We start from the raw sequence: 21,999 nt of genomic DNA on the forward strand, positions 1-21,999 counted from the left end.
CACATTGTTTATATGATGGGCAGCTTGGGCTCCCAATGGATGTAGACAATAGATAAAATGAACTACTGGCTAAAACAGATTAGATGCCAAACTCAGTTAGTCCTTGCCTAATTCTATAAAAGTATGTCAGTTAGGGACTTACTTGACCTAAGGAAAAAACAAATCTCAAAACAATATCCGAGCTGATTACTTATTCGAACTGATTATGCTGCAGCCACTGCTCTGTTGGAACAAAATCCAGTCATGTAAATTTAGCCCATTCCCTTGGCCAGCCTGCATAGAGAAACTGCCATTACAAGGTATTTTATGCAATGACACCAGCAACATAGAGCAGATTAATTATAAAACAGAACAGTGAAACAGAAATTATATCCTAGTTACGGCCATTTCTGTAAAAATTTTACATTGTTCTTGTTGAGTGCTTCTGATATGCTTGAAGAGTTTCATGACACAGTTGTTCTGCAAACCTTGGGATCACCTACAGCTATTAGCTAAATACCATGAGTTTTATTAGATAATTATTTATGTCACCTAAATGCTAGAAGACTGAACAGAACCAACAAGTCAGACATTTTGGAGAAAAGGGAAAACAGACACCCATGAATCTGAGTAACTAAGCCCGGGTGCAAGAAACATTGGACACGCATGCTGGAATCGCAGCTCTGTGAGCCAATGCGCTAAGGCTCAAACCAGATGATCCGAAGGGGATGAGAGAGGAGATTAGAATCGGAAATGGTACTTCACCAAATGATGCTGGGTCAAGTATTGTATGCTTACTAACGTGAGTATGGAGTATAATATAGCAACTCGTATTTTGAAAAGCCAGGCGCAGTCTCAGGTAAGCCTATTGTTCCCCAAAGGCCGTTCGCAGTTACAGTTAACACACTTCCCTGCTTTCACCAGAGCCTTCAGGAGCCGTGACAGTGCTTGCAAATGTGATGCTCATGACAAGTCTGTCTGCTTCTAAAGCATGTCAAGAAAGCTGAACACTATTAATAATACTAATGGAGAGATTATCTTTAGCTCTGGTTTTTTTTTCTCCTTTGAAAATAAAAGTGGGAGGTTTGTTTTAACACCCTGCCCTTTTCATAAAGGTTGTGGGAAGCAATTGAGCCTCTCTGCAGAAGCCTTCCTTTTCAAGTTTCCGCTTAATTAAAACACCGCATTTGCTTGGTTACAAGTGAACTCTCCGCTAGCATATTTTGAAGCTATAAAACACGATAGTAATAAAATTAGCAGTTACTCTTTGTCAGAAGAACAGCATCTTTGTTAGACTGTGTGGACAAAGGGACAATTATATACTTTTAAAGTAGCCATTAAAGAGGCAACATTGTGCCAGCGCTTCCCTATTACAGCTGTCTGTTCTGCAAGGATACAATAAAGGTTGTAGAGTAGCCAATTAGATAGAATTAATGTGCAAATTTCTGCAGAAAAAAATATGTAAGCAAAATATTGAAAACCAGTCAGGAGTGGAAAAAATAAAATCGCTAAGACAAAATAAGTAAACTGGACTTTGGATATGCCAACATGGACTGTTTCTAAGCCGATAGGTGGTGTTTCACAGAAGCATGTTGACGACGTGACAAAAAAGATACCCATCCAGTGAAGGTCCTTTTTCAAAATGAGTTCCCAAAGTGCTCCATACCAATTTCAACAAAGTCTTGAAAATGGAAATATTTTTCATATTTTCATGATATCTGGCATTACACGGAATGCATATTTCAAGAATTTCATAATTCTTTGGCAGAACGACCTCCCTGAGCACTTACAATAGAGCTCATATTCCCCACTTGCATAACAAGGACCATTTTACGCTCTTTCTCTCTTTTATTCGTTTTAAAGCCAAAAGTTAAACAGATCGTTTTATAAGACAAAAGTAGGAAGGTCAAATTGTTTTCCTTTATCTGGAACGGTTACTGAACCCCCGGTGTTTGTCTTCTCGGCATGTTGGCATCCGGCCTGCCGTTCTCTTTTGTCATGGATTTCAGCTGTAAAGTGTGTTCCTCTTTAAAACTAAGCCTCACTGTGTCATATGCTCAACCCTGCTCCATACAACCCAACACAACTTATCACACTCTGACAGCTAATATTTAAAAGAGAACACACACGTATTTTGAGGTTTGATAACTGCTATCAATCTCGATAATGGGTATCCAATCCAAAATTGTGACAGATATCTAGTGGATTGAGTATCTACCATGAGCAGCTAATGCCGAAGTAAATGAATCAGCGAGGCAGCTACTTCACACCTATAATTAAAAATAAAACAAATAAATGCCACACAAATAAAGGGAGCCTGAGAAATCTATGTCATAGCTGCAAAAATGCACCAAAGGACAAAACTTCATAGACACCAGTTTCCAATTTAGCTCTCTTTTCCTTTGGGTTTCTTAAAATAGAATATTGTGAGATATTTCTAAAGATTTCTTTTTTAATGGTTAAAATTTCAGGATTTCCAGTTCAATTTGTTATTGCACCTTGTTTTCGCAGAAGCTGCCAGCAGAGATATAGTGGGCCCTGAAACAGCATGACTTTGATGCTTAGAAAATGCTCTCTTTTAACAAAGTAAATCAAGGTACAGTGACCTCCAGAAGCCAAATTGCAGAACAGAGCATAATGGGTAATGGTATGCAAATTGCCATGCACGCGATGGGGATGTCATTACAGCAAGACCAAATGGTGGTAGCTAATGACCTCGACATTTGATTTCTAGGTGCATTTTATTTTATTTTTTCCTGATTTGAAAATATATCTATCTGAGACAGTAGCTTCAGCACACTGATGAGCCTGAATAAAAAGTGTGAATTTCTCCATAGTGACTATTGCACCTTAAATCAGCCAAATTTGAAGACAGTAGCTGAGTAGCCCTCAAATCACTCTAACGGATACATACGCAATTTGTACAATATTAATTCTAATTTTCAATTTGAAGATATATTTCCTTATAAAATTATCCTCCTAAGGAAAATGTGATGCATAAATATTTGGTTTTGGCCTTTAAATTCTTTGGACACAGAAAAGAGAAAGGGGCATAAGCGTAAATGTGTTTGTTCTGGCCTGAGATCGTCCATTCCACATTTAGTAGTAAATTATTTGGGGATTGAAAGGACTGTACTGTGTATTCTTAATAGCCATTTGTTCTAGGAAGTTCAGTTATTGAATATTGTGGCATCATTTCTATACTTCAAATGAGTTTCCCTACCAGCTGGTGCATTTTTGTTGAGGTGAACATAAAATGAAAATGTTTCACTATGAAGTCTTCCCATAACTCTAGTTAGGATTTTAAAAATAAATCATAACAAGAGCTCCAAGAAAATATTTATTGCTCTTCCCAAGCATTAGGAGAAATGCTTGCTCTGGACCTGTCATTCAGAGCAAATCAAGATACTACTGTTCAGACATTGCTAGAAGAATCACTAAAGCATTGTCAAGAATAACAGACCTGGAGAAAAGAGCCAATTGTCTCTTCATTTATTAACAATTTAAAGTATTTAAAGCTGATTGATAGAAGTAAGCATGAAGTAATTTTATGTTGTGCTGAATTCTAGGGAGGTTCAAAATAGTTTCAAATTACTTTTTTGTTAAGTTATATGATTTTTGAAATGATCAGATTACATATGTCACACTGGACCACCTCTCTAAAAATGACATTAGGATTTGTGTTGATTATTCAAAAATCTGTGTTTCTGCCATGTAACTACTTTTTTTAGAAACTGATGTCCTAGAGGAAAGATATATACATACATATATAGACACAGACAGACAGACACACACACACACACAAACACACACACACACACACACACACACACGCTCCATTTTAAGTATTCTTGTTTTTATTTTGCTACAGGTAATCAAATTGCTTACCAGGTCAACAAAAATATCAGTTAAGGTTTTCTTCTTGTTAAGTTGCCATTGGAGGAAATGTTACTTTCTTTTTTATTAATTGCAATCCATAGGTAAAATTTTCTAGATGGAAACAATGTCCATTTCCTATACTGACTTCTATGTCTCATGTATGTTCACTTGGATTTATTTTATATCCCATTATTGGTTTAGTTCAAGACAAAATAAATTAAACAATGAATAGGCTACAGATATTTCCCATGGGGCGAGGGCACTTGATTTTATTTTCCCCTCTTCCTACATAATATTGCAATAAGTGTCTTTCAAAACTTATGGCAAGCAGTCCATGTTACTGTTCTTTCTTTTATTCCAAAATATAGCATATGCATAAGTAGTGTTGGACATGAAGACTTTTTCATTAAACATGTTTGCACATTAAAATAACTCGGGTAAAATTTTAAACACATTTTGGTTAACATAACCCATGTGTATTCCTGCAGCACAGATAATCCCCCTGCACACTTTCTCCAAGAGACTGTAACAAAGGAGCAGCAATACAAACCTGAGAACAATTCTGCTTGATTTTCCTTTGCAGTCATTTTATCAGGGACAAGGAATATTCCACAGTGGTGCCCAGATGAAGGCTGCATGCATTCCCGAGCATTGCATTGTAGAAGAAAATGAAAAACCTAATAGCATTTTGACGTATTCCAGTTAGGTTTTCCATTAAGAGAAAAAGGTGATATGTTCACACCATTTGTCAGGAAAAGAAGAAATGAAGAAAATGTTGACAATTTCATTACACTCTGGTTATGGGGTGATCTGAACTTACCTATTACAAGATAAAAAAAATGATTCCAGATATTATTAGTTGAAAACACTATTGTTTATAGTTACTTTAACGTGTGCTACAACTACAGAGTTGATATAACTGTATAAGCTCAGATTTAAAAGGAGATATTTTATATCATTTACAGCCTTGCTCAAAAATTTGTATCCTTTTGAATGCCATAGCATCACACCAAGTCACGCATTGCCGGACATTTCTCTGTTAAATCCAGCCCCGAAAAGAGGATGTACAGATACTATAAAAATGCTTCTAAGTATATCATTCTTTTCTTGACCTATGTATTTATTCAGAAGATATTTTCCCCATTTCTCATATTTTTTTCTTGTATTATTGACTATAGGACTCCTGGATTTTCTGCTGAGAATATTTCCCCAGGGAGAACAGTTGCTGTCCATTTAAAATCAAAGTTAAAAAACTGAACATTTTTTCTAGGGTGCCAGAGAGACAAGTGTAGATTCAATATGTTCAATTAGAAATTGAGGATTACACACATAGCTTTATTTATATTTCCTTTATTAATTATTATCAGCTGTAACATTAAGGCATTTCATATTAAAGCATATTTGCTATAGAGACGCTAAAGCATATTTACTAAAATATTATTTACTTCTGTGATTTTGGGGAGGATTTATTTAAAAAGTCTCATGAGCATACTTTAAAGTATCAGGAGCATAAAGATGCATAAACATAAGAACTTCTTATCTGATTTTTAGTAAACTAAGTGTTTTGGCCGGAGGATAGCCAAACATATTAATCACCTCTCACAAAACAATGTCTAACAAATACTGCAACATACATGCACAAGACCCAGAGCCTTGACCAGTGCAGAGAGCACAGGATGGTCTACATGTATGACAATTAGAGAGAAGAAGCTGATAGCTGACCAGAAAAGAGTGGGGATGAAAAGAGGCAGCAGAGAATGCTGCACCAGAGCTCAGGTGACTCTGAGGTTATTTTGCCATCAGGATGGACTATCATACTCACTGGCTCTAATGTCATCTACTTTTGGCCTCTGCACATTTGTGCAGGAAATCATGTTAGCATATGTACATTTTATGTGGTACTCATTTGTTAAGGGTGACTATCAGACTCACAGACTTCGTATCAAGGGGGGAACTCAGAAGGCCATCTGGTTCCCCCACAGCACTGAGGTGGGCTTTCTGAGCCCCATTCGGACACCAAGTTCTGGCTCTGAAATAAACTATCAGTTCTGTGTTCTAACCGATCGTAAAATGAATTTTAAAATATTAACTTTATTCCAAAGTAAAATGTCATTACTTCAAGTTAATCTCAATTAATGGCATTATATTATACCAGTTTAAGAGCAGATGAGCTGCATATAAAATAGGGAATTTGCATTTTTGAAACTGTGATAGTAATAAGATGCACCACATATATAAATTAAATCACTTGCTCAACATCCTAAGGGTGGTAAATGTTGACACACACCTTATTTTCAAGTCAACCCGACCAGGTTTCTGATCATACATTCCGTTTCTTGCCACAATACCACCCAGATTCCAATTTGTAAAATTATAAACAAGCTTAGAAAAATTACTTTTTTTCTAATAAGCAATTATAATGAAGCATCTATGGCAAAACTTAATTAAATATCTTTTAAATGTATTCAATGAATGTTTGTAATATTCTTTTCTTTTTTTTTTTACCTCTCTTTTTGTCTAAGTGAGTTTGAATGAGAATCAAGTGAAGCAATTAGGAGAAAACAAAAAAGGAGGAAAGTAGGCAAATTAAAGAAGGTTGGCATAAAGAAGGTCAAAGACCAAATATTTATCACAGATTAGCATCATTAATACGGAGTGAGACAGAGTCTGTCAGGCTACCTAACCCACCTTAAGGATTTTAATCTGCCCCTTTTTCCAGAACCTTCAGTGAAAGGAACTAAAATGTTGCACAATCAGGACAAAATCCCATCATTGTGACAACCTTTCCAATGTCCTTTCCTGGTTTCTCAGCTGGATTTTCAGGGCTCTTGTTATTTCAAAAGTTAGCTTGCAGGAGTCTCAATTGCTAATTGGAACATCTACTTAATTTATAACACTTTTAGTGGAATTTGCTAGGGTACAATTCTACACTTGAAGGTAGAGTCTTGCAAATAATTGTTAAATCCAGCACCATTGTAAAAGGCTTGCTTTCAGACTACTCCATCTCTTGAAGCAAATAAAGCAGAGAAAGAAAAGCTAATGAAAGAGCTTTCTCACAATTTGCTATTTTTTTCAAGAAATAAATTTATCATTGTTCTGCTCTCAAGCAGAGAGTAAGGGAAACAGACAAGGAAAGAGACAAATAGAAAAGGGACATTGTAGAAAGTCAATCCTTTCTGCAAAGAGAAATAAACAGCCATTTCAAATAAACTAACTTCACCTTAGAGAATAAAATATGAAATCTACATGTGGCCAGTGACATTGCTGAGGATGTGCCATTGCAAGGGGTTAGTTCTCAGAGTTTTCTAGCTTTTGACGGTTATCCCATCCATGGACAAAGGGAAAGTGAATGAAGGGCATTATAGCCACAAGGGCAGGATAATTAATCTCTTTTGACCCTTACTGTAACACTGTGTGGTGAACGGCAACAGGTCTACCTTGAGAGGTTAGGCTGCTGTGGGCAGATGGCAGTCCCAAATTGGACACAACAATGGTCTAGCGAATACCGAAGCTTTCTTGTTCTCTGCAATACCCTCCCTGGTATCAATGCTGCACAGACGACCATATTTCCCACCAGTGGCAAAATTATCTGTGACAGTCATCATTAATATGAACTAGTGTTTGTGGAGCACTCTGAAGTGTATAGGAAGGGTTTTTCTTACACATTATCTCCTTCCTTTCTCTGGAAAAAGTCAGTATTACTATCATTATTTTGCAGGTGACCATATTGAGTGTCAAGCAATTTAAGTGAACCCAAGTCCAGACTCCAGACTTTTTCCACCGCTTTGCCTAGATATCCAATTGTTCTTCTGATCCCTGTCATCACGTGTACTGAATTCTAGGAAACTTGTATGTCCTGTTGCTAATATCGATGACATGTAGTATAGTTTCTAGACAATTATCTTAAACAAATAGGACTTGCTCAAACAGAATATTCCAGATTCTGAGTATAGAAAATTTTGTGAAGAGCCATGGGAAGTACTACACTGAAAAGCAATTGTAGGAAATAGAGAATAATTTATTGTATTTCTGTCTTGTGTTCTCCCCCATAAAGTACAAACATCAGAATTTACATAATAAATGTCTTTTAAGCACCAGCTGATTTAAATATTTTTTCTTTAGCAATATCTGAAGGGGTTATTTAACTCCAGATTTTTTTGGAAGACAACAAAGATTTCCTGAAAATGCTTTAAATAACATCATTAAAAGCTTTTTTCATGGTTAAATCAAATATAGTAAAGTTGGAACCAGCAGTAGGTAATATAAAACCTTAACCTCCAGCTTCTCACTTCTCACTTAGGAACTAGTGAAAACTGTAGCTAGAAATGGGAACAGGAGATCTCTGCTTATGGCCCTATTTAAATTTGTTTTTTAATTAAATTTTTCTGGATCGTTATCAGTAAAAAACATCTTGTAAAGTCATGAAAGAAGCAGTAGTCACAGCAGAGATTTTCAAAAGAAAGCAATAACCTGTATACACCACCAAGGGAAATAATAAGCCCAGAAAGTATACTATTTACCACTTACTGTCACATCATTCCATGGTGGTGAGAGGCGGGCACAAAAGGCACTACTGTTCTTTTATTTTTATTCTTATTTTTTTAGGGTGAGAGAGAGAGTGGAGGAGAGGGTCAGAGGGAGAAAGAATCTTAAGCATGCTCCATGCTCGGTGCAGAGCCCAACATGGGACTCAATCCCACAAACCTTGAGCTGGAATAAAGAAAGACCTGAGCCAAAATCATAACCTGAGCTGAAATCAAGAGTCAGACCCTTAACTGACTAAGCCACTCTGGCACCCCTAAGGCAAGGTTCTTTGTTGTCTTGCATAATCGGCAAAGTACAAGAAAACAAGGTACAAGATAAAGATATATAGATGATGCAGATGTAGATATAAATATACATATTAGACATAAGCACATATACAAAGAGTACATGTGTCTCTTGAGGTTTTCACTAATCTGTATAACATATTCCTGTGTGTCACAGGTAAGGAGGCCACAGATTCAGTGTGTTGATTACTCTAGTGCCCCATTAAATGCACTAGAATGCCATTAATGATAATGGCTTCTTTCTTTCTCCAAAGATGTCATAGATCAGACAAAATAATATATATACACACTCTGTTCATGAGAATTGAAGAAAATAATTGAGCACTTGATGTTTAAAGAGCTGTTTATCCACTTTATCATAGGAAAGACTTTTGAAATAGAAAAGCATTGGGAGCTGTGCAAATAATTGGTGAATCAAGTCAGGATAGAAACAAACTCTAAACAAAAGTTTAGAAAGTTTCTAAACAAAAGTACATGGAATAAAGCAGATGGTCCATGCTGGAGTTCCTTGGGTATCTAAATATAGCAGACAACTCTAATCACAGAGAGAAGTTCAGTTGTCATCCTGTGCAGGAATTTTTAAGGCAAGAAGCTGAATCTAGTACTATAACTTTGTGTGAAGTTGTAAACTGTTTGACTAAATCAATAGATACCAGCCAGATTTCCTCCAGTTAATTATCAGAATATCTAAGAGAATTGTGTGGGTCAGTGACTTAGATCAGCAATTTACTCATTTACAAATACTCAGTATATTTCACTGAGCGAACAGTAAATAGAACTTTCAGAGACATATACATATTTGGAAATATAAATAATAAATCACTTTTAACAGTTAAATTGAGTTTCACACATACTTGGAGAGTGTCAGCCTGGATATTGAGATTTATAACAGTTGTCTATTTGCATAACATGCCCAAATGTGCATTTGAAGCAAACTCAGTATAATCTTATACAAAGAAATTAGTCTATCATCCCGTAAGGACAGATCACCAGTTATGTTCCGAGGAAAGCGAAAGGTTGGTCACCTAAAGTAAGTTCAACAGGATAAAAACAAAATAAAATTTGAATGTGGCTCATAGGTCCATGATCTCAAAAACATCCACCCGTTTAAAATAGACTCTATCCACAAGTATTTGCTTAGTAGTTTCTGGGAGTTTCTCAAAATCCCTTTGCAATCAATGTATTAGTTGCTCTGTTCTTCCTGTCCTGCCCTGTCTGCATGCTCCATGAGCAAAGCCACTTGTACAGCCCCAGATGCTGCCACCATACAGCTTGGGGTCATCTGTGTGTCAACCTAGTTATTATATTCTGATTTTCCTAGCGCCTCCAATCCTGGGGACACTACTGGGTCCAGAGAAAAATCATGTTTTTGGCTTCTGAATCCTCTTGACTAGTTCCATCTACATCCTCCTCTAACTTCCCATCTCTAGAGTGCCCACCCCAAGACACTTAGTGTGCTATAGAAGCCTTTCTATTGTAGTATACCCTTCTTTTCCTTTTTCGACTAATGTCTCACTGCTAGCATGAGAGAACATCATCTGTCTTCACCTAGCTGTGAATAAGTCTTCCTTGCATATATGAATATATAGAAACAAATCCTGGTGTTTGTTTGAAAAGACAGGGAGGTAAGGATTGTGGTTAACAGGAAGTCAAAAGTACCTTGTGATTCAAGAACATGACCACATCTTCAGTAAAATATAATGTGGTCCATAGAAGTGAATTTTACAGATATATAAGACTCACTGTTCAGTGCCAAAATATTTGCAGATTGAGATATGACCTCACAATCTGTGTGTCTAAAATTATTACTTTCTATGTGGTAAATATATACAATGGAATATTACTCAGCCATAAAAAAGAATGAAATCTTGCCATTCATACTGATGTGGATGGAGCTAGAGAGTATTATGCTAAATAAGTCAGTCAGAGAAAGACAAATGCCATATAATTTCACTCATATGTGAAGTTTAAGAAAAACAAACAAACAAACATGGGGGGGAAAAGAAAGGCAAACCAAGAAACAGACTCTTAACTATAGAGAACAAACTGAGGGTTACTGGAGAGGAGGTGGGCGGGGAAATGGGCTAGATGGGTGATTGGTATTAAGGAATACACTTGTGATGAGCACCGGATGATGTATTAAACAATGAATTACTAAATTCTACACCTGAAACTAATATTACACTGTATATTAACTAAATGGAATTTAAATAAAAACTTAGGAAGGAAAAACATTATTACTTTCTGCTTTGATAATATTTAAAAAAATTTTTTTTAATTTATTCATTTTTGAGAGACACAGAGCATGAACAGGGGAGGGGCAGAGAGAGAGAGAGACACACAATCCAAAGCAGGCTCCAGGTTCTGAGCTGTCAGCACAGATCCCATCGCAGGGCTCGAATTCACAAACTGTGAGATCATGACCTGAGCTGAAGCCGGACGCTTAACCGACTGAGCCACCCAGGTGCCCCGATAACATTTTTTAATAGACTACTAATTTTCTGCTTCTTAAATAGAATGCAATAAACAAAATTTGATTTTTGGCTGATTATGAAATATATCACAAGCCTGCCTTATTTTATGGTGCTTTGTTTTATTGTGCTTTCCAGGTACTTCACTTTTTACAAATTGAAGGTGTGTAACAACCCTGTGTTGAGCAAGTCTGTCACAGCCATTTTCCAATAGCATTACTCACGTCATGTCTCTATGCTACATTTTGGTAATTCTTATGAAATTTCAATTTTTTTCATTATTATTCTATTTGTGACGGCTTTCATTACTATTTTATTTGTCTGTGATCAGTGATCTTGGGTGTTACTATTTTGTTTTGGGTGCCATCAACTGCATCCATACAAGATGGTGAGTTTAATTGATAAGTGTTGTGTATGCTGTGATTGCTCCACTGACTGGCTATTCCCCCACTTCCCTCCCTCCCTGAGCATCCCTATTTCATGAGACACACAATATTAAAATGAGGACAATTAATAACCTCGCAATGGCCTCTAAGTGTTCATGTGAAAGAGTTACTTGTCTTTCATTTTAAATCAAAAGCTAGAAATGATTGAGCCTAGGGAGGAAGGCATGTTGAAAGCTGGGACAGGTCAAAAGCTAGGTCTCTTGTGCCAAAGAGTTAGCCAAGTTGTGAATGCAAAGGAAAAGTTCCTGAAGGAAGTTAAAAGTGTTACACCAGTGAACACACAAGTGATAAGAAAGCAAAACGGGCTTATTGTTGCTATGGAGAAAGTTTGAGTGGTCTGGATAGAAGATCAAACCAGCCACAACAGTCCCTTAAACCAAAGCCTAGTCCACAGCAAGGCCCTGACTCTCTTCAATTCTGTGAAGACTGAGAGAGGTGAGGAAACTGCAGAAGAAAAGTCTGAAGCTAGTGGAAGCAGGTTCATGAGGTTTAAGGAAAGCAGCCATCACCATAACATAAAGTGCAAAGTGAAGCAGCAAATGTTGATGTAGAAGCAGCAGCAAATTATCCAGAAGATCCAACTATGATAGTTAATGAAGGTGGCTACCCCAAAAGTAGATTTAAGAAATGTTTTTAATGTTTATTTTTGAGACAGAGAGACAGAGTGTGAGTGGAAGAGGGGCAGAGAGAGAAGGGGACACAGAATCTGAAGCAGGCTCCAGGCTCTGAGCTGTCAGCACAGAGCCTGACATGGGGCTCAAACCCACAGACCGTGAGATCATGACCTGAGCTGAAGTCAAACGCTCAACTGACTGAGCCACCCAGGCGCCCCAAAAAACCAGGTTTTTTTTAACAACGGATTTTCAATGTAACTACTAGAAGGTGTCTCTAATTTGGTCTCTGTTGGATTCTTTTCTCACTTTTATTAAATAGTCATGACTTTTAGTCAGTTCCAAACAACAGAAAACAGAATCAAAACTGTTGAACCCATTTTCATTAAAATTTATATTCAGAGACATGAGGGTTAGAAGTTCTCCATCGTTACCTTTAAATTAAATTATTAAAAGAAAAGATGACAGTGGAAGTATAACAAAAAACAATGAAAATGAAAATAGAGGTATTTGAATAGCACACTGGCACATATCATGCCAAGTAATTAAAAGTCCACAGATACTAAAGCATAATAATAATGAGGCTTAGGCTAGAGTTAGCTTAATTACATGTCAGCTGTTAACACCACAGAAGCATCACCAGATGTATTTTTCATCTGCTATTCTCCTGATTTTTAGTATTTGCTTTCAGGTTATTTTTTTGTATAATAGTCACATTATTAAACATGGACATTGGAAAAAGCCTTTGGGTTAGCAAAACAGAAAACAATCTGAAGTTAGGAGTTAGGTAGCCATATTGGATTGCCACTACTGTGAGACTGGCACCATTTTTATGACATTTGTTTCTCCCTGAAGAGTTCAAATGTCTGAGGAGGAGATGCCATGTAATGTTTTATGACAAGAGAATTCTTTGGATTGTATTGAGTACAATGCCTTATATTTCAGATATGGAAATCTTTCCATCTAAAGAAATTGAGAACATTGTACAGAAAGGCATGAAAGCAAGATTTCATCAATACAAACACCTCTGCACAGAATCTACAATTAAAAGAATCCCAGGGCACACATTTCCATTCTACAAATGTTTATCTGCATATATCATGAGACGTCTTTAATTAAATAACAGTGTTTGGAGGTAACTAAAATAACATTAAGGAAAACTCCCTATCTCCGGATTTATACCATGCTGATGACATCCTTCAGCACCTATCTTCACTGCCCATAATTGTGTATTTGGATCCATGGAAGTAAAGGTTAGCCCATTGCACATTTTCTCTCTTTCAAAAAAAAATGTGATAGAACGGAGAACACAATGTAATTTTGTGGTTGCTGATACTAATAATATAATTAAAATTCTTAGGTTAGAGCACTCCTGTCTAGATTACATAGAAAATGTATCACACTTGACTGGAAAAAGGCATAGGGTATCTGGAAATGTTTCTCATACTCATACTCAATGTCTGAGTTCCCTACTGAATGATATATCAAATATTGGGTCTGCTTGTATCACCTTGAATGCCTTAGGGATTTCCTCTAATAGATTTTATCAGATTATTGTAAACTTCTGATGTGATTTACAAGATTATTTAGTGCATTTTCCTATTCGAAGGGAATATTTGTAAGAGCAGTTATATGGAACCTTCGAAAAGAGATAGGATGAGATTTTTTTTCTCTCTTAAATGTATTGATTTACTTTTTTTTTTTTTTTTTTTTTTTTTGATGAGGATGTAGCTGAGAACATAGGAGAGGGGAAAATGCACTGCAGAGTGCTATCTGCTTCTCACTGCGGCATGAAGGCCTATTTGCATCAAATGAAAAGAGGAGTCTGGAGGTGCAAAATTATCTGTGAGAACGATGCCCAGCTAAAGCAGTGATTTCAAGGGCCCAAAAGACTGAAGTCTTCACTCGAAAGACAAACTCTCCCCTGCCTCTGCTCCTGTGCTTTTGGGGTGACCAAGCTGTATGACATTCTATGAGAAGTGAAGAAGTTCATCCATACCCACAAACAGGGCTTTACTTTTCTTTTTCTCTTTTAAGTTTATTTATTTATCTTTGAGAGGGAGACAGAGCAAGCAGGGGAGGGGCAGAGAGAGAGAGAGAGAGAGAGAGAGAGAGAATCCCAAGCAGGCTCTGCACTGTCAGCACAGTGACCAAGGTGGGGCTCAAGCCCACAAACCATGAAATCATGACCTGAGCTGAAACCAAGAGTAGGACACTTAACCGACTGAGCCACCCAGGTGCCCCAAAACAGGGCTTTTCTGAGGGACATTGAATTTGGCTACTGGAAGGGAAACCATTGTCAGGCAACCCAGAAAGAGCTCCTAAAATTGATTTTCAGAGAACATATTGGTCCCTGCACTCCATTCATTTTTCTAGCCTTCAATATTTATTTCACAAACAAGCTTTCTGTGTGACTCAGAAGTCTAAATTAAAAGTTATCTGCTTTAATATTATAGCACATTTATTTCATAATACTTATCATGAACTTTGTGGTTCCATGTGGTCAGAGATCATTTCTAATGGCTTTACATCTGTCAATCCAGTGACAAGCCCATTTTGCTACTTAGATGTCCATCTTAGATGCTCAAATTTTTTTTTACATACTAATTGACTAAATGAATGAATTATTGAACGAATGAGTAAAATAACCCCCATGTCTCCTCCACTTAACAAAATTGTGACAATCTTTCAAATCCTGGCTAGAGTTCCCTCTTTCACTCCAATCCCAAACTAATTAATCAATTCAAAACACTTTACCATGTAAGAGTAGCAAAGGTACTGCGTAATGCACACTCTACTCATTTATCTCACTTATATTTTTTCATTAATCATTTATTGCTTTCTATTATTAATTCCTTCTTATATATGGTTTATATCTATACTTAAATTATTAAATACTAGAGTATATAGTCTGAATCTTACAAGAAACCAGATATTTGCATATTGATTATCTGGTTATTTAAGGAAGACGATTTTCCCATAGAATATGTCACGAGCTTAGCTTTTACTCATAATCTCCTATTAATTACATTGCAACATATGGGGGCCTTCATTTTCGGTCATAGATCCTCTGATGTGTGAATATTTCTGCGTGTGCAGAGGGGTATCACTAGGAAACTTGGGATTAGGAATGAAAGGACACACGTATAACCAATTTTGCTCTATTTTATTGACAGCAAATAAGAGTGAAAGTGTCAGCTAGAAAATAAAATGTGTTTTTTTATTTCAAAAGCATGCTTATTCTATGAAATTTTGCCCTTCCAACAGAGAATCTAATCTCACAAACTTCTGTATTTGTTATCTCATTAATCAAGACAACAATCTTCATTTAGACAAATCACCACCCCTGCAAGGAGCCATCAGTTGGCACAATTCCAAGAGACTCTCTTTCATTAGTTATTGTGTGTAAATAGCAGTCATTTCACCTCCCCCCACACCAGCCGGCCCCTGCATAGGTGATATAGCAAGAGAGGTATCCAAGACGGAATGTAAAAGCTTTACTTTTGAGAAATAAAGTCACATAAATCACAGTCTCTGAGTTTTCACACCTTTTTCTTGCCTTCTTCTATAACATTTTTACACAGATATATTAACATAATTTACAATTCACAATTTTGTAGTTATTTGACTACAAATCATCCTCAAGGTAATTAACTTATAATGTCATCTTCTCAGAGTCCATCCCAGCTCTTGGCACATAGTAGGTATTAAATAATTATCTAAATATCTTACCTATCATAGGAATTACCAAACAACATTATGTAACTGTCTGTATTGCATATAAATGTATATATCTGCAGATCTTTTTAAATTCTAACTGTAACTTAAACCCAAGCAGAAAAGCAATCCTTGTAATCAATTAAATATCCCAAGGCATTATAAAGACCTATTTAAACTAAATAATTAGCGACTTAGTGCAATATATATCCTTATATATCAGACTGAAAAATTAATCTACTGATTACAAAAATATATCTACTGATAACACGTACTTGGATTTTATCAATGTTTAAATGTTTTATTTTACTAAAAGAATGAATTTATCTTATTTTGCTGTTATCCAATATAGTCATTATATATTGTGAACAATATATTTAATATATATTTAAGAGGGATAAGGGTAATACTTAATAAAAAAAAACGGTCTTCTGGAATAATATCATAACTTGTAGTTCTGAAACAGTAAAAACTGAATAAAAAGTTACCAGTGTCACCCAGATTCATTAAAGTTTCTAGCACTTTTGTACATATTTTATATTTTATTAATATAGTTCAAACATATGGAAAATAACATACAATCATTCATCCATGTAGCTATCTCACTGTATTTGCTCACTTCTCTCTCCCTTTCTTCTCTATATATTGTCCAACCTTTTTTACCCAAAGGAACCAAAGTTTTGATGTTTATTTATTTTGAGAGAGAGAGAAAGAGGCAGAGCATGTACAGGGGAGGGACAGAGAGAGAGGGAGGCACAGAATCTGAAACAGGCTCCAGACTCCGAGCTGTCAGCACAGAGCCAACATAGGACTTGAACTCAGGAACCCCAAGATCATGACCTGAGCCGTAACTGGATTCTTAGCTAACTGAGCTACCCAGGCACCCCAGGGTAACCAAACTTTTGATATTGGTGCACTTGGTTATAGTTTCATTACTGTGACATCATAGAAACTATATTTATTGGTCTCTGCCTCCGGCTCCTGGCACAGAGCTCCTAAAACCTTTGTAATTTCCTGAGTGAGAAGAGCACTGTAAGCATCTTTTGTTCTATTAAGACAACTCTGTGTGGGTTCTTGCATGGCTCCTCAATGGGGAATGGTCACCAGAAAGACCAAGGCATCATTGGAAGCTGTGAATTTTCAACCCCTCTCCCCAGTCTCCAGTGAGGGGAGAGAAGCTGGAAATGGAGCAAAAAACTGATCATGCCTATGTGAAGAAGAAGCCTCCATAAAATCCCAATAAGAGGAGTTCAAACTGCTTCTTGGCTGGCCAATGCATCCTCACCGAGAGAGTGGCATACCCAGACTCCGCAAGACCCTTGGTGTCTCTTCATCTCTGTCCTTTATTATATCCTTTACTAAACTGGTAAACATAAGTAAGTATTTTCCTGAGTTCTGTGGGCCACTCTAACAATTCAACTGAAACTGAGAAAGGGTCACAAGAACCTCTGATTTACAGCCAAATCAGACAGAAGTGGTGAATAACCTGAAGACCTACTCCTTGTGACTGACATCTGAAATTAAGAGGGGGCACGGTCTTGTGAGACTGAGCCCTTAACCTGTGGGGTCTGATACCATCTCCAGGTATAGTATTAAAAGTGACTTGAATTATAGGACACACAGCTGATGTCTCAGAGAATCGCTTGTTGTGGGGGAAAAAGCCTACAAATTTGGTGACCAGAAGTGCCAGAATGAAGTGTGCTGTGTGAATAGTACAGGAGACACACAAGAGGAAGAATGAACTGAGTTTTTCCCTACAATGGAAGAAAAAGACTGGGTTGTTCATTTTAACTATGGATATGTATGTGTAAATGTATATATTCTTAAAACATATACTGTTTTTATCATTTAAGAGTGACATAAAAGATAATAAATTCTATATATGTTTTGGTATCTGGGACAAATATACAATCCAGGTTGATTTCAAAATAAATAAGCACACAATACATATATCTTTAACTGTATAAGTGCTTCCACTCAGCAAAGGTAAGTATTATAATAAGAACTCATTTATGAACATTTATTCTGTACTAAGCAATATTCTAAGTGTATTACTCGAGTTTTCTCCTTATTCCTCATAATAAAGCTAAAAGGGAAGCCCTATAAATTTCCCAATTTACAAAAATTAAAAGGAGACAATTAGAAATTATTATTTGTCTGTGGTCACCTGTGGCAGAACTGAGATTCAAAACTTAGCAGACAGACTCCAGAATGTTCCCGTTAACCACTTTACTATACATAAATTTTGATTTTGTGAACTATCAAATATTTGTTACTATTTAGAGACTGGTATAATAGACTGTATTAGTTATAAGAAAAAAACAAACTTATTAAAATTGAGTTCTATGCCCTCAATCTTTAATGTTTCTTAGAAACGAGACCCCTTTGAAAGTCTGGCATATACAATGGGCTTTACCTTCAGATTTGGGTATACATACGTGTGTATGTACACATGTATGTATACATATACATTAATTTGTGTTATATATTAGAGTTTCCTCAGATAGCCTAAACAGCAGTTTATGAAAACAGAATTATACAAACATTATGTATATTAGTCCTTTCCCAATACTTTTTTATTCATTTTATCAATTTTAGTTTTAGCTACAAAATATTTTTAGATAGATTGAATTATTATCTATTTTTAAGAACATAATCTGCTATTAGCAGATTGTTTAAATAGTGTTTAGGTAACTCTCAAAGGCTGTGTAGTTTAATTCCAATATAAATATCCCAAAAGGTACAAAGGGAGCCCAAGTATTTTGGGTTTGAGGATACTTTTGTGGGCTAGCTTGAAAATGTTGCTGCTTTCAATAACATTTTCTTTTCTTTTAACCTTTTTATTTATTTTTGAGAGAAAGACAGAGCCAAGAAGCCATTGGCTTCAAACTAATCTACCTCAAATCTTACATTACCAAGGTTCTCTGTAATTCTTGGTATGCAATTAAGAACTGGAAATCTTCTACTTGACCCCAGTCACTATTTTGTTTATGGTAAGAATGGAGTGTAAGTCAAGAGTAATATGACAATGGCCAAATAGCTATAGATTTGTAGTGTGTGATCCTTGTGAGAATAAGGAAACAACAGTTATTGAGTATCTTTTGGAAAATGCATTTGACCATAGACATCCTTCCAGGATCCCTTTGAAGACCTAATTCTCTGCTATTTGCCAGAACTCCAAATGTGTATCATGGATTGAAAAACCCAAAATGCATGCCCTTAAAAAATGTTTAATTGTGCTTTAGTAATAGTCACTTTTTAAAGTTTTGTTACATTTTGACAGAGTAAAACACTGCATTTATCAAGGGCATTCTTTCTCACTTACAAACATTTTCAAACCTGTAGCAGCTGGACAATTCTTAATAGACTTGAAAGTGAGGGTAAATAGGGTTGTCATAACTAGTCAATCAGTCAATCAATCATTCTCTTTTTAACCAAAGTAATATTTTGTGGCAGTAATAGAAGGAGCATATTATCCCCCTGAAACATTGTATTCACCAGTCATAGTTTGGAAACCAAGTTCTTTCACTGGTATTTAAGCACTTCTAGTATAAGTGTTTATGGAGTTTAAGTAAGAAAAAATTCTCAGTCTCTATGTTTGTAAATTGGGAAGAAGTATAACTGGTATTAACTACTTCCTAGAATTTTTGTGAAAAAATACCTGGGTCAGAACCTGCACTAACTCAGTATTCAGTAAAATAGACTAACATTATTTTGTTGCTATGATTATTTTTTTTTTTACCTTTCAGTTTGTGCCTTTGTGGCATAATCAGTCTTTCCAGTTTCACTGAGATATAATTGACATATAGCACTGCATTCATTTAAGAGACACAGCATAATGATTTGATTTACATATAGCATGAAGTAATTACAAGTTTACTTAACATAATTATCTCATACAGTTACAAAAAATATTTTTCTTGTGATAAAAACTTAGGATTTACTATCTTAACTTTCATTTATAGCAAAAATATGGAACAGTTCACAAATTTGTGTGTCATCCTTATGGGGGGGCCATGCTAATCTTCTCTGTATCATTTCAGTTCTATTATGTGTGCAGCCAAAGTGGGCAATCTATATCTGTATCTATCTATATCAATATCTATATGCACACACGCACATAATGCTTATTTCGGTAGACCTTCCATCTTCCATTTTTGTCAGACAAAGCAATTCTTTTCAAGAAATTATTTCTTAACAGCAAATTAAGTAGTGAGGAAGTGAGATTCTGTTGTGTATTTCAGCAATCAACAAAAGATGAGAGTCTTCTGAAATATTTATTTTAGGTCCTAGAATTTAAACATTGGACATTTGCTCCTCTTGATCATCTTTTAAGATCAAATAATAAACAATTTGATTTGACATATTTCCTCTTTGGTGTCTCATACATCTGTTAAAACATAACAAACGGGGGTAGCACTTAATGAGAATCTGGAGAAGGATGTATATAAATAAACTGAATCTCAACTTGAAAGTTACTAATTGCTCCTTGGTATTAATATGGATGTAATGTATTTATTATAGGATCTTTCTGCCAAATAACTACAGTCTATTTAAACTAGTGGCTCTATAATCACAATAATATCCTAAGTAAGAAAGCTACATCATAGCCAATGTATATCACTATCACTATTATTAAATGCATCCAGCTTATTAAAATGTACCCAGCTTATTAAATGTTACATATTTCTGAATCGTTAAGGTAATTTATTGTCAAGTTAGCTAACACACAGTGTATACAGTGTGCTCTTGACATCGGGAGTAGGTTCCCGTGATTCATCACTTACATACAACACCCAGCGCTCATAGCAACAAGTGCCTTCTTCAATGCGCATCACTCATTTACCCTGCCCCCGATCTCCTCACTCCCATCAATATCTGAATTTCTTAAGACTCAATTCAATTATCCCCAAATAATGAGTCAAAATTTCCCCCCAAATAATGTTATTTCTGAAGTGTTTAACCTTTAACATAGGGCCAGCTTCTTCGTAAGGGCTTTATCCTATATCTTTTTAGCATACTTCATATTTACCTATTTTCCATTCAAATAAGTGCATTTAAGCAGATATACTGTTTCCCCAGCGTACAATAGAGATAGTAATCGTCTGCTTCTATTAATTTTCTTACTGAAAAAATATCTCTCAGTAGTATATTAATAGGTTTTAATACACTGAGGGCTTGTATTGACCCCTAAAACAGGAGATGGACAGACAGTAATACACCAAAGCATCCACCTGACTTACAAACTCCCAAGTATTTCAATTGCCTTCATGATAGTTATTGTTGACTCCAGTTTTAAATGTCATTGCCAGTCAGGGTTGGTAAGAAGCTCTTTTTCCCACCCTTGATTATTTCCTAAGCCATTCAAGGTTTGGAATCGGAACATTCCTACTCAGAGTAAATATAAAATAAATAGATAAGGCCTAGTGAGGGCAAAGCCAGGTCAAAAAGATGTCATTATAAATGTTATATCACTGTAGCTATCTTCATTTCCATATTTAGAAAGTTTTTATAAAGCAACAAGCAAATTTTTGTCATTATTTCTGAAATTAAATCAGTCATCTACTCAACAAGCATTGAGGAACGAATGTGACAAACACTTTTCTAAGGCATGTGGTGGACAGACAGGCAAGGACCTTGCTTTCGTGGTGCTTACATTCTGGAGAGATGGGTAAGTGGATTTCAGAGTGAACGGCCAGAAGAATAAAGAAGAAAACCAATATTTTATTAAACAAGACAATTTAGAGAAGTGATAAGTGGCACTAAAAAGAAAACAATATTTTTGTGACACACTGAGGGGACAGATTTTAGATTCGGTGGTTCAGGAAACCCTTCTATGGGGGTGATCTTAGAAATGATCTCTGAATTATGCAAAGTACTTGCCTGTATGACCAATTGGAAGCAGAGAATTCCAGGCAAAGGAAATTTTAAAAATAAGGGAAAAAATGATGGAATATTTGTATTTCATCAAAACGTGAACCGAAGAAGTTCAATGATATTTTAATTTTTTAAATGTCCTGAAAATATACTGATTTACTGTTCTAAGAAATGTTTAAGCAACAAATTA

At 35.9% G+C, this 21,999-nt stretch overlaps 1 long non-coding RNA gene and 1 other non-coding gene across 2 annotated transcripts in view; both read right to left on the bottom strand.

The window, feature by feature from the left end:
* The window catches only part of LOC122234847, a 49,029-nt gene that overhangs the window by 10,811 nt on the left and 16,219 nt on the right, over nucleotides 1-21,999 (bottom strand). The gene's annotated exons all lie outside the window — the stretch shown is intronic.
* Nucleotides 19,899-20,003, bottom strand: LOC122235197. The gene has a single exon (XR_006213323.1). It is a non-coding gene; the product is annotated as a U6 spliceosomal RNA (small nuclear RNA).

This window comes from Panthera tigris, chromosome F2 (genome assembly GCF_018350195.1).
Source record: "Panthera tigris isolate Pti1 chromosome F2, P.tigris_Pti1_mat1.1, whole genome shotgun sequence".
Classification (NCBI taxonomy): domain Eukaryota; kingdom Metazoa; phylum Chordata; class Mammalia; order Carnivora; family Felidae; genus Panthera; species Panthera tigris.